This window comes from Gekko japonicus, unplaced genomic scaffold (genome assembly GCF_001447785.1).
Source record: "Gekko japonicus isolate JY-2015 unplaced genomic scaffold, Gekko_japonicus_V1.1 scaffold5298, whole genome shotgun sequence".
NCBI lineage: Eukaryota > Metazoa > Chordata > Lepidosauria > Squamata > Gekkonidae > Gekko > Gekko japonicus.
Window position 1 is genome coordinate 37,000 of NW_015159875.1, and position 12,387 is coordinate 49,386.

Below are 12,387 nucleotides of genomic sequence, written 5' to 3' on the forward strand. Positions count from 1 at the left end.
TCCCACATGCTTTCAGGTTCCTGCTTGGAACCTTCTAGACCTTTGTCCGGACTCCCTTTCCTGGGCTAAACAGCCCTGAGTGTTTGAACCCATCCTGCTGGGCAGCCGCTTGGGGCCCCCTGATCGTTTCTCTTGCTCTTCTCCCTCGGCCTCCCCCCCCCACTCCCTTCTCCGACCCGTCCAGGCCTCCCCCCTTGCGAGGAGCCCCCCCTCCTTCAGACCCTCCGGTCGCCCCCAGCGGACCCCCACCCGCCTTCCCCTCCCCTCGTGCGTTTCCACCTCCTTCTCCTGGCCTTTGCACCCCCCCCCCAGAGGAGTCCCAGTCCGGCTCCTGCAAACGGGGGATCTGCGGGGCGGGCGGGGAAGGCGCACCGTCGCCCCCCTGAGTGCTCCCCGCCGCTCCGTCCGCTTCCTGCGGGGGGGAGGAGGGTGGAAGGAGGCGACGCGTCCGCGCTCCCAGAGCCTCTCCGCCCACCCCCCGCGCACAGTGGGGAAGGGGGGGGGGTTTCTACACCTGGGTGCGCGCATGCATGCATGGATGGCTGCAGCAGCCCGGAAGCGCAGGCGCCGGTGGGCTGCAAATGCATGGGGTGGGGGGTGTTCCTCCACTGCCCCCCCCGCTCCCGGAGGCGGGACCCGGCGCCCCCCTACCCTGCCCCTCGCCCCTACGTCGTCTATATTGGCTCTCTCCCTGTTGGAGGGCGCAGGGGAGGGCGGCCTGGAAACCCAAGAAAGGAAGGAGGGTGTCTTCTGGTCTCTCTCCCCCCCCTTGCACAGCAACCCTGCGAGGTCGGCCGCCGCGGGGTCAGACAGGCAGGCGGGTGTTGCTTCCTCGCTCCCTTCCCGCCCAGCCGAGCCTGGCAGTGGGGCGGTCCCGGCTGGGAGTTTCGGCACGGAAACTGGCGCGCCCGATGTGTGTGTGTGTGGGGGGGGTCAGCCTGGGCGGAACGGGGGGCAGGCAAGGCCGGGAGTGGCACAGCCGCTTGGGAGGCGACCGAAGGGCGACCCGGACCTTCCAGGAAGGGGCCCGCTCTGTCACCACCCCCGATGGATGGATGGATGGGGGGGGGCGGGAAAGAGGAGGGGCTCTTTTGCGCCTCCTCGTGTGTGGGCGCGCATGCGTGTCCGGGGAGGGCTTTGCTTCTGGAGGGGGGGCGGAAGCAGCCGCCGCCGCCGCTGGTGGGGGGGGAGGCGGTGCCGCCGGAGCGGTGCCCCCTCTGGGCCGTGGAGAGTCCCGTGCGCCGCTGGCCCAGGAAGTGGTGAGCGATCGACTTGGCTCCTGCTGCATCAGGGGGGGTTTGCTGCTCTTCTGGAGCCCCCCCCATCCCTTCCCCAGCGGAGACGAGACGGGGTGTGAGCCGGAGGAGGCTGGAGAACTGCGAGCTGGCTCACGCGGACTCCGCTTGGAGGGAGCACCGCTCCTCGGGGGCCCCCTGGCATGGGGGAAAGGGGGCGTGCTGGGCGAGCGGCCCCCGCTGCAGACAGGCCAGGAGTCATCACGGGAGAAGGAGCGCCAGCCCCGCAGGGAAGGGGGGGGGGCTGAAAGGGATTGGTCTCCAGGGGACCGGAGGACGAGGGGCGGGGGTGACACAGGGCAAAAATATTAAGGATCCAAGAGGATCCATGCCCCAAAACCATGTTTTTGCAGCATGGTGTTGCCACAGAGCCGTGGCACCACGATTTCTGTGGTGCAGGCCTTGGCCATGGACAAGGCATATTATTTAATGGTGATGTTGGGTTGACACAGTGCAAAAATCATAAGTATCCACGAGGATCCGTGGGTCAAAACTATGTTTTTGCAGCATGGTGTTGCCACAGAGCCGTGGCACTGTGATTTCTGTGGTGCAGGCTGTGGCCACGGAGAAGGCATATTATCTGATGGTGGTTTTTGGGTGACATAGTGCAAAAATTATAAGGATCCGTGAGGATCCGTGGGTCAAAACCATGTTTTTGCTGCATGGTGTTGTCACAGAGCCGTGGCACTGTGATTTCTGTGGTTCAGGCTTTGGCCACGGAGAAGGCATATTATCTGACGGTGGTTTTGGGGTGACACAGGGCAAAAATCATAAGGATCCATGAGGATCCATGCCTCAAAACCATGTTTTTGCAGCATGGTGTTGCCACAGAGCCGTGGCACCGTGATTTATGCAGTATAGGCTGTGGCCACGGAGAAGGCATATTATCTGATGGTAACCCTGAGGATCCATGAGGATCCGTGCTTTGGAACCATGTTTTTGCAGAATGGTGTTGCCACAGAGCCGTGGCACTGTGATTTCTGTGTTGCAGGCCGTGGCCATGGCCATGATATGTGATTTGATGTTGTGTTTGGGGTGACCCAGTTAAAAAACCCTGAGGATCCATGAGGATCCGTGCTTTGGAACCATGTTTTTGCAGAATGGTGTTGCCACAGAGCCGTGGATCTGTGATTTCTGTGGTGCAGGCCGTGGCCATGGCCATGATATGTGATTTGATGTCGTGTTTGGGGTGACCCAGTTAAAAAACCCTGAGGATCCATGAGGATCCGTGCTTTGGAACCATGTTTTTGCAGAATGGTGTTGCCACAGAGCCGTGGCACCGTGATTTCTGTGGTGCAGGCCGTGGCCATGGCCATGATATGTGATTTGATGTTGTGTTTGGGGTGACCCAGTTAAAAAACCCTGAGGATCCATGAGGATCCGTGCTTTGGAACCATGTTTTTGCAGAATGGTGTTGCCACAGAGCCGTGGCACCGTGCTTTCTGTGGTGCAGGCCGTGGCCATGGCCATGATATGTGATTTGATGTTGTGTTTGGGGTGACCCAGTTAAAAAACCCTGAGGATCCATGAGGATCCGTGCTTTGGAACCATGTTTTTGCAGAATGGTGTTGCCACAGAGCCGTGGCACCGTGCTTTCTGTGGTGCAGGCCGTGGCCATGGCCATGATATGTGATTTGATGTTGTGTTTGGGGTGACCCAGTTAAAAAACCCTGAGGATCCATGAGGATCCGTGCTTTGGAACCATGTTTTTGCAGAATGGTGTTGCCACAGAGCCGTGGCACCGTGCTTTCTGTGGTGCAGGCCGTGGCCATGGCCATGATATGTGATTTGATGTTGTGTTTGGGGTGACCCAGTTAAAAAACCCTGAGGATCCATGAGGATCCGTGCTTTGGAACCATGTTTTTGCAGAATGGTGTTGCCACAGAGCCGTGGCACCGTGCTTTCTGTGGTGCAGGCCGTGGCCATGGCCATGATATGTGATTTGATGTTGTGTTTGGGGTGACCCAGTTAAAAAACCCTGAGGATCCATGAGGATCCGTGCTTTGGAACCATGTTTTTGCAGAATGGTGTTGCCACAGAGCCGTGGCACCGTGCTTTCTGTGGTGCAGGCCGTGGCCATGGCCATGATATGTGATTTTATGTTGTGTTTGGGGTGACCCAGTTAAAAAACCCTGAGGATCCATGAGGATCCGTGCTTTGGAACCATGTTTTTGCAGAATGGTGTTGCCACAGAGCCGTGGCACCGTGCTTTCTGTGGTGCAGGCCGTGGCCATGGCCATGATATGTGATTTGATGTTGTGTTTGGGGTGACCCAGTTAAAAAACCCTGAGGATCCATGAGGATCCGTGCTTTGGAACCATGTTTTTGCAGAATGGTGTTGCCACAGAGCCGTGGCACCGTGCTTTCTGTGGTGCAGGCCGTGGCCATGGCCATGATATGTGATTTGATGTTGTGTTTGGGGTGACCCAGTTAAAAAACCCTGAGGATCCATGAGGATCCGTGCTTTGGAACCATGTTTTTGCAGAATGGTGTTGCCACAGAGCCGTGGCACCGTGCTTTCTGTGGTGCAGGCCGTGGCCATGGCCATGATATGTGATTTGATGTTGTGTTTGGGGTGACCCAGTTAAAAAACCCTGAGGATCCATGAGGATCCGTGCTTTGGAACCATGTTTTTGCAGAATGGTGTTGCCACAGAGCCGTGGCACTGTGATTTCTGTGGTGCAGGCCGTGGCCATGGCCATGATATGTGATTTGATGTTGTGTTTGGGGTGACCCAGTTAAAAAACCCTGAGGATCCATGAGGATCCGTGCTTTGGAACCATGTTTTTGCAGAATGGTGTTGCCACAGAGCCGTGGCACTGTGATTTCTGTGGTGCAGGCCGTGGCCATGGCCATGATATGTGATTTGATGTTGTGTTTGGGGTGACCCAGTTAAAAAACCCTGAGGATCCATGAGGATCCGTGCTTTGGAACCATGTTTTTGCAGAATGGTGTTGCCACAGAGCCGTGGCACCGTGCTTTCTGTGGTGCAGGCCGTGGCCATGGCCATGATATGTGATTTGATGTTGTGTTTGGGGTGACCCAGTTAAAAAACCCTGAGGATCCATGAGGATCCGTGCTTTGGAACCATGTTTTTGCAGAATGGTGTTGCCACAGAGCCGTGGCACTGTGATTTCTGTGGTGCAGGCCGTGGCCATGGCCATGATATGTGATTTGATGTTGTGTTTGGGGTGACCCAGTTAAAAAACCCTGAGGATCCATGAGGATCCGTGCTTTGGAACCATGTTTTTGCAGAATGGTGTTGCCACAGAGCCGTGGCACTGTGATTTCTGTGGTGCAGGCCGTGGCCATGGCCATGATATGTGATTTGATGTTGTGTTTGGGGTGACCCAGTTAAAAAACCCTGAGGATCCATGAGGATCCGTGCTTTGGAACCATGTTTTTGCAGAATGGTGTTGCCACAGAGCCGTGGCACCGTGCTTTCTGTGGTGCAGGCCGTGGCCATGGCCATGATATGTGATTTGATGTTGTGTTTGGGGTGACCCAGTTAAAAAACCCTGAGGATCCATGAGGATCCGTGCTTTGGAACCATGTTTTTGCAGAATGGTGTTGCCACAGAGCCGTGGCACTGTGATTTCTGTGGTGCAGGCCGTGGCCATGGCCATGATATGTGATTTGATGTTGTGTTTGGGGTGACCCAGTTAAAAAACCCTGAGGATCCATGAGGATCCGTGCTTTGGAACCATGTTTTTGCAGAATGGTGTTGCCACAGAGCCGTGGCACTGTGATTTCTGTGGTGCAGGCCGTGGCCATGGCCATGATATGTGATTTGATGTTGTGTTTGGGGTGACCCAGTTAAAAAACCCTGAGGATCCATGAGGATCCGTGCTTTGGAACCATGTTTTTGCAGAATGGTGTTGCCACAGAGCCGTGGCACCGTGCTTTCTGTGGTGCAGGCCGTGGCCATGGCCATGATATGTGATTTGATGTTGTGTTTGGGGTGACCCAGTTAAAAAACCCTGAGGATCCATGAGGATCCGTGCTTTGGAACCATGTTTTTGCAGAATGGTGTTGCCACAGAGCCGTGGCACTGTGATTTCTGTGGTGCAGGCCGTGGCCATGGCCATGATATGTGATTTGATGTTGTGTTTGGGGTGACCCAGTTAAAAAACCCTGAGGATCCATGAGGATCCGTGCTTTGGAACCATGTTTTTGCAGAATGGTGTTGCCACAGAGCCGTGGCACTGTGATTTCTGTGGTGCAGGCCGTGGCCATGGCCATGATATGTGATTTGATGTTGTGTTTGGGGTGACCCAGTTAAAAAACCCTGAGGATCCATGAGGATCCGTGCTTTGGAACCATGTTTTTGCAGAATGGTGTTGCCACAGAGCCGTGGCACCGTGCTTTCTGTGGTGCAGGCCGTGGCCATGGCCATGATATGTGATTTGATGTTGTGTTTGGGGTGACCCAGTTAAAAAACCCTGAGGATCCATGAGGATCCGTGCTTTGGAACCATGTTTTTGCAGAATGGTGTTGCCACAGAGCCGTGGCACCGTGCTTTCTGTGGTGCAGGCCGTGGCCATGGCCATGATATGTGATTTGATGTTGTGTTTGGGGTGACCCAGTTAAAAAACCCTGAGGATCCATGAGGATCCGTGCTTTGGAACCATGTTTTTGCAGAATGGTGTTGCCACAGAGCCGTGGCACCGTGCTTTCTGTGGTGCAGGCCGTGGCCATGGCCATGATATGTGATTTGATGTTGTGTTTGGGGTGACCCAGTTAAAAAACCCTGAGGATCCATGAGGATCCGTGCTTTGGAACCATGTTTTTGCAGAATGGTGTTGCCACAGAGCCGTGGCACCGTGCTTTCTGTGGTGCAGGCCGTGGCCATGGCCATGATATGTGATTTGATGTTGTGTTTGGGGTGACCCAGTTAAAAAACCCTGAGGATCCATGAGGATCCGTGCTTTGGAACCATGTTTTTGCAGAATGGTGTTGCCACAGAGCCGTGGCACCGTGCTTTCTGTGGTGCAGGCCGTGGCCATGGCCATGATATGTGATTTGATGTTGTGTTTGGGGTGACCCAGTTAAAAAACCCTGAGGATCCATGAGGATCCGTGCTTTGGAACCATGTTTTTGCAGAATGGTGTTGCCACAGAGCCGTGGCACCGTGCTTTCTGTGGTGCAGGCCGTGGCCATGGCCATGATATGTGATTTGATGTTGTGTTTGGGGTGACCCAGTTAAAAAACCCTGAGGATCCATGAGGATCCGTGCTTTGGAACCATGTTTTTGCAGAATGGTGTTGCCACAGAGCCGTGGCACTGTGATTTCTGTGGTGCAGGCCGTGGCCATGGCCATGATATGTGATTTGATGTTGTGTTTGGGGTGACCCAGTTAAAAAACCCTGAGGATCCATGAGGATCCGTGCTCTTATGACACAGGCTTATATTATAGCTGTTACAAACCGGTTTCCATCTTAAATCCTTGTTTCCAGTATATTTCCCCTCATTTATATAGCTTCTAAACCTATTGTCAGTTAATCAAATCATCGAAATCTTCTATTATGATGCCTGAAAAAGTACATATTCTTTACAGTTCAACTTAAGCTTCTCCCAAATTACAGTAATTATAATCCATTCACGGTCTTCCCTTTTCAGAGCCTCTTTTTCACCCATTCATAAAATACAATTACAATTACTAAAGCTAACGTTAACTAATCAAGTTGCTAAGATCTTCTATTTTGATTCCTGAAAAAAAGACATATTCTATACATTTCAAGTTAGAGTTACCCCAAGTTTACAATGGTTATATTCATTGTTCCTGGTCTTCAGAATCATTTTTCATTCAGTCATAAACTGGTATCCAATTATCTCTCACATTTTGTTTACTTCGGTCTTTCAACAAGTCCGACAACATATCCATTTCTGCTGTTTCAAATTTTTTTTGTCAGCAGTTCATTTTCTGCTGGTATCTGTGGTTTCTTCCAGTACTAAGCATAAAGGATTCTTGCTGCCATAACTATATGTATAATTAAGTGCTTCACTTTCTTATCTTTTACATCAGGCATGATATTACGCAAAAACATTTCAGGTTTAAACAGTAACAATATCAAGGATATTTTTGTAACGTTTCATGAACCCTTCCCCAATATAACCTCACCTCTTTATACTTCCACCAAACATTAAAGACGCTTCCCACCCATGACTTACATTTCCAGCAATTGTCAAACATTGCAGGGTACATTTTGGCTAATTTCTCTGGTGTTATATTTTTTTATAAATTCTCTTTAAAGGAAACTGATTGTGTTATTTTTACATTTCTTTGCCATATTTGCAGATGACACAAAGCTGGGTGGGATTCCTAATTCTGAAGAAAACAGAGCCAGGATTCGAAATGATCTAGATAGGCTGGAACAGTGGGCTGAGACAAATAAAATGAATTTCAATAGAGATACGTGCAAAGTCCTACACTTAGGTACAAAAAAATCAAAGGCACAGATATAGAATGGGAGGGACTTGGCTTGACCGCAGCACATGTGAAAGGGATCCTGGTGTTCTGGTTGATCACAAGGTAAACATGAGCCAGCAGTGGGATGTGACTGCGAAGTAAGGTAATGCAATCTTAGGATGCATTAACAGAAGCATTATGTCCAGATCAAGGGAGGTGGTCGTTCCGCTCTATTCTGCTATGGTCAGGCCTCACCTGGAGTCCTGTGTCCAGTTTTGAGCACCACATTTTAGGAAGGATGTTTACAAGCTCGAGCGTGTCCAGAAGAGGGCAACGAGGATGGTGAGAGGGTTGGAATCCAAGTCTTATGAGGAAAGGCTGAAAGAGTTTGGTCTGTTTAGCCTGGGAAAGAAGGCTTAGAGGGGACATGATTGCAGTCTTCAAATATTTGAAGGGCTCTTAAGTAAAAGATGGAGCAGATCTATTCTCTCTTGCTCCGGATTGCAAGACTAGATCTAATGGATGAAAATTACAAGGAGTCAATACCGGCTAAATATCAGGAGAAACTTCCTAACTGTCAGAGTGGTTGAGCAGTGGAACAGCATTTCTGTTAACATTATCTCTGTCTCCTCGTCAAACTCCCTTACTTCTTTTTTCTCATATAGATTCTTATAGAAGCTCTCAAATGCCCTCTCTATCTTCTCTCTTCGCTGGACGTTTTCAAGCGGAGGCTGGATGACCATCTTTTGGGTATGTTGTAGGGCTATTTTTTGGCTATGCTACTGCAGAGTGCAGGGGGATGGACTAGATGACCTGCAAGATCCCTTCCAACTCTAACATTCTATGATTCCATGATTTGTAACCAATGGTCAAAATCAATATTATGGCCAAAATTTTGGGCCTATTTTATCACACATTCTTTAATCACCTTGTCCTCCATCTTTGTCTGTAGCAAATAAACATAGAGTTTCTTAATTAGTTTATCATTTGTTTCATATAAAAGTGTATCAAACGCCGATTGTTCTGCATAAAACCCCTGAGGTTCGTCTTTAGCATATCTAGATTCCAACTGTACTCTTGTCCACCAATCCAAATATATATCTTTTCCCTCTAATTCTTCTTTAGACTTCAACCTATCTTCCTTTCGCAATAAATTTTCGTATCTGGCTACTTTTTTCATCTCCAATAATACAGGGTGAGTAAATGCTTCCACCTGAGAGACCCACTTTGGAATCTTCACATATATATTATGTCTCATTCTTTTCCATACTAACAGCAGTGATTTCCTTATCAAATGATTTTTTAAATATTTATGATTGTCCGCTTTTTGGTACCAAAGATAGGCATGCCATCCTGGCTTTAAATCATGTCCCTCCAATTTTAACAGTTTATTTTTTCAATTATTATCCATTCTTTAAACCATGTCAATGCACAACTTTTATACTATGTTCCCCTGTGGTGTCACTGGACTGGTCATTGGGGGGGAGGGGTTGTTTGAATTATGTATAAAAAGGGAACTGGTGCCAAGAGCGTCAGTTCTGACACAGCTTCATCTATGCTTGAAACCTCTTTACCTCTCAATAAACAAATCACTGCCAAGAGAATGTTGTTGGGAGCGAGTTTTGTTCAAGACCTGAAAGGAAGTCCTGAGATTTCCACACCTATCAAACTCACTCTTACAGCCATCTTGTAAGGCAAGTTAGCCTGAAAATGTGACTGGCTAAAAGGCATCGCAAGAGCTTCCAGGCCTACTGTAGATATAAACCCAGACCCACCAAGCCACAACCCGACACTCTGGCTCTTGAACGTCACTGACCCACATCATGGATGAGGGCAAACTCAGTTGGCTTCACTCATGGGAATAAGACGTGGGCTGAGGTGCAAATCTCAAGGTTCTGGAAGAGGATTTACTTTATATACAACTGAAAAAATACATGCCCCACTAACCTCTGACATATTTAATGAAGCCCAACTCAGTAAGAAACCCTCCACAAAGCCCATTATTATAACTATTTAACATATGGCATAGTTACACACAGGAAGCATATCATAATATAAAATATGTAATTAAGTTGATACAATGGGTATGCAGACCGATTAGGCAATCCCCCTAAATACGAAAATCTGAATTTTCAATCCACTCAATCACAGCTGGGGAGAGTTCAAAGAGCCCACAAAGCACAGAAAACACAAAGTCTAATTCAACTGATACAAATAATAGTTTTAATGAGCTGTGACTCTTTCTCAGTTGCGTTTCGTTTTCTGTGATTTAAAAAGAAGCACTTAAACTAGGGTTGCCAACTGCCGGGGGGGGGGAATGTGAGGTCCCTTCCAATGTTCCCTCTAAGCTGTGGAGTCTTGTGAGCAAAAATTCTACTTTGTGAGCTGCTGGCATTACAGTTGTGAGCGAGCGATTTAGCTACTGCATAAATTTGCTCTGGAGTCCATCCCTTCCTGAGCTGAGACAGAAAATGTGTGAGCTGGAGGCTAAAAAAATTGTGAGCTAGCTCACACTAACTCAGCTTAGAGGGAACACTGGTCCTTCAACAGAGGCTCTACGGAATGTTATTTATCTTTTCAGATACCCATTTCGACACACATTAAGCCTCTGGGAATGAGGGAGGATATTTTTTTCTCTTCCGGCCTCTTACCAACTCCAATTCTAAGGAGGAAGACATGGGGGGAGGACGCCTTGACCCAGGGCTCAGTCCAGGTCATTCCCAGCACATGCATGGGTGGTGGCAGTGGTGGTGTTCCGAGCAGGAGGAGGGAATCCTACTTCTCCCTCCTGATTCTCTATGTGAGTATTGTTACCATGTGTGTTTTAAATGTATTATTTGTGCTGAGGCTGTATGTCTGTAAAGTGCTTGTGTGTATGTGGGCTGTGGGAAATGGTGTTTTGAGGTTTGCTTGCTTGCATCCCATGTCTGCACCTGAAAGCTGCAAGGAGCCAGGCTTGTGCTGCCTATGCTAATAGCCATGTGCACCCACACCTTCCCAGCATGCATCTGCATAAAGAAGGCATTCGCCATGGAACTCAGCTTGGAGACCTTGGCAAACGACAAGTCTCCCACCATTACAGGACCTTGGAATCTCTCGTAACTCCAACTATCTTGGTGCTGCATCACAAGAAAACATCCTGTATGGCCTGCCTGGACCAAGGCATCGATCTACAAATCAAAGGTTTCCATGGAGATATGGCTTTCACACCTTACCACATGGCTCTGCTTTGAAGTTAGGTCTAAAATTTGAATATTGCCCCCTCCCCTATAGGTAGAGCGTCACAAGTCGTCAACTTACAGGTTTAGCAAGGGGACGGATTTTTAGGATTTATTGGCCTTAAGCCAAGCCCAAAAGCTAGGTCTTAAAAAGAGGAACACAGCCTTTGTTTCTCTGGTTAACCCATCTCCCCCATCTAAGCAACTTAAGTGCGCTACAGGTGATTCTGAAGGTGTTCTCAGAAGTCGCGATCTGAGAACCCACACGTGTACTAGCTGGACTAGCCCGTGTGATATCAGGGTCCCTAAAGTGATACTTTACTTTCCCCATGCGTCTACTGAGGCTGAGAAGAGGTATCTCCCTGGAACTCAGATAAGTATGAGCACTACCCTTTGAGTCTTACCCCATTGTGTAACTTGCTTTATTGCTTTTGTTACTATTTGTTTCTGTATCTATTGTAACCTGCAGGAGGCTTGTTTGAATCTGCGTGTGTATCCGTTTTTGTATGCTTGAGAACTCTTTAGTAAAGGCAACATTTATTCATTAAACCTAGCGAGTTGTCTCATCCCTGGGAAATAGGAGCGTTCACTTCCGTACTCTGACCTCTGTATACAATTAGTCACAAAGAACTCAAAACAAACCCACTGCTGTACATAAAGCAGAATTGGGTTCGTGGAATCATCCTCTCGCTGAGTGGACCTCCATGCATAACAGTATCTGGGGGTGGGGTGGGAAGGACAACTTGGATTGGGGAATTCGATGGATTAAGGGACACAGCCTTTCCCTTTCAACCCCAAATAAACCTACTGCTAGAATGCTTTGGGTTTCAAAGTGGTGAGACCCCTACCAAGATCACAGCAGGCTGGACAGGGGAGGGATTAGGGTTGAGAAATGCCTCTCTAAAATTGCTTGTCAGATAAAAATATTTGTGAATTTAGGATGCCAGCTGGTCACACTATGGTTATACCAGTGGGAGAGAGGCTGTAGATGTCTGTTAGCCTCTCAACTTGTCTATTGCTTTATACAATTTGGGTAAGGAACTGTTTTTGCCAGTTTTAAAGATGCCAAAGAATGGCAGATAACCTAAAGTAGCAATTTTGAAAGAGGAGAGGGAAAACTAAAAAGGCCTTTCTTTATGTAACTACGTTCGCAGCCTTTCTGATCCTCCAGCGCCAGGGTGTTTGAACAACCTCATCAGAACCAACTATAGGGAAGTTCCACCCTTGTGTGGATTCTCAGAGGAACCTGACGATCGGCTCTGTGCCTCAAGCTCTTTCCACACACTGAGCATTGATAAGGTTCAGCCCCTGAGAGGTCTCCTCGATGTTAAAGGAGAGATTTGCTGATCCTTCATCCAGCAGAGCCCTTTGCCATTCCTCGCTTTCTTACCTTTGGGAACTTTCCAAGGTTTTGAACATGGCTAAAGCTCTTTCCACACTCTGAGTATTTCTGTGTCGGTTCAGC

At 49.0% G+C, this 12,387-nt stretch overlaps 1 protein-coding gene across 1 annotated transcript in view; it reads right to left on the minus strand.

Annotated features, from left to right (window-relative positions):
• The window catches only part of LOC107107864 (oocyte zinc finger protein XlCOF6-like), a 21,895-nt gene that overhangs the window by 5,921 nt on the left and 3,587 nt on the right, over window positions 1–12,387 (minus strand). The gene's annotated exons all lie outside the window — the stretch shown is intronic.